The sequence below is a fragment of the Rhamphochromis sp. 'chilingali' genome (genome assembly GCF_963969265.1).
Source record: "Rhamphochromis sp. 'chilingali' genome assembly, chromosome: 2".
NCBI classification, from domain to species: domain Eukaryota; kingdom Metazoa; phylum Chordata; class Actinopteri; order Cichliformes; family Cichlidae; genus Rhamphochromis; species Rhamphochromis sp. 'chilingali'.
Genome location: NC_137930.1, coordinates 8,456,949 through 8,457,794, shown reverse-complemented (window position 1 = coordinate 8,457,794; position 846 = coordinate 8,456,949).

Sequence of the window (846 nt, the reverse complement as noted above, 5' to 3'; positions counted from 1 at the left end):
GGCAAGTAGCGAAATTCTTCTTCTTCTTCCCCTGTTTTTTTGGCGGTTGGCAAATAACTTCTAGGTGCAATACCGCCACCTTTTAGATTGGAGTATAGCACAGAATCTATAGTACCGCCAAATACATTTCTTTTTAAAATTCCCGTCTCCTTCAAAAATGTAAAAATATCAGCAAAAACTATATGCCCTGAGTCTCTTTGAAAGTCTCTTTGTTTCTTTTTGTAGTTTATTAGATTTTGGGAACATTTTTTAAAATCTTTTGAAAGCCTTATTCTGTTGTTTAACTGGTAATGTACATTTTTGTGTCCACCATGCAACAAATCCCAAAAGGTTGATTCTTTTCATCTGGGCATAGTGTTTTCAAATCAGAAACCTTGGAATGTTATAGGTGACCGAGTTGATCATACAGACAATTGGTACACCCTACACCCAGTAAACCATATACAGACTTAGTGTAGATTCCCCTGGTATGAGATGTGGTATGAGATCCAGTCAATAGCAGTTTCTTGTTCTAACTGCTTGAGACAATCTATCACCTTCTTCCTGTAACCACTTCCTGGGTCTCGTTTCAGGGGCTCATAAGTATTTTTGTCACTGAGCAGTGACAACATTTTCTCATGATAATCTTTCTGGTGCACAACCGTGCACCTACCCTTGTCTGCCAGATAATGTTATTGTCATTATAAGTGATGTGAGTGCCTTCCTCCCCTCCATGTTGATGTTGGATGCTGGGGGCTTAGCATTGCTGAAACAGGCTCAAACTTTCGTCTGTAGTCCAACTTACTTACCTGGATGATTGAGCATGTTATTATAGCTATTGTATTTTGATAACTGTTTAGGTATTCA